The sequence below is a fragment of the Octopus bimaculoides genome, chromosome 13 (assembly GCF_001194135.2).
Source record: "Octopus bimaculoides isolate UCB-OBI-ISO-001 chromosome 13, ASM119413v2, whole genome shotgun sequence".
NCBI classification, from domain to species: Eukaryota; Metazoa; Mollusca; class Cephalopoda; order Octopoda; family Octopodidae; genus Octopus; species Octopus bimaculoides.
In genome coordinates this window covers 64,148,502-64,149,235 of record NC_068993.1, presented here as the reverse complement: position 1 = coordinate 64,149,235, position 734 = coordinate 64,148,502, and positions in this window count along the sequence as shown.

Below are 734 nucleotides of genomic sequence, written 5' to 3'. Positions count from 1 at the left end.
ATATATATATATATATATATATATATATATATATATATATATATAGAGAGAGAGAGAGAGAGAGAGAGAGAAAGAGAGAGAGTATCTAAGAGTATAATTTACAAAGATGTTTTCTTTTCTTTATTTTTTTGGAACAGCTGGGCTATCATTTGAAGGACCTTTGGTTGCTGATTCGGGCGTATGAGTAAACAGCTGACTAAGAGTTTTCCTTGTCAGTTTGTAATAATGTTCTTTGTTTAGTACTTTGTTGGCTATTGATAAATGCAGACCAATTATCAAAAGTATCCAACACTACTCGCATTTTCTCGTATATCAGACACTGCGCAACTATGACAACATCCCTTCATCTGTATATTCCCATTGAGCAGGGTTGGATGAAATGTTAGAGAGATGTCGCTGCTATTTCTAACAGGTCAAACGACCACATTGATGTTCACCATTTGATTCAGACTCCTCCATATTTGAAAAGGAATATCTTTCTATTTCTTGTATGTTTTACAGTTGATTACATATTAAGTCCATCCATAAGTATCACACCTCACCATACATTTTTCTTTGATATAACATATTTATCCTCAGCCTTTGAAGAAAGATAGATAATTCTTTATCATTATCATTTATTCGATTTGAGTGTTTGGTCTTAAAAACACAGATTGCACATAATTGCATTAGCATTACCTAACATATATATATGTATGTATATATATATATGTATGTATATATATATATATATA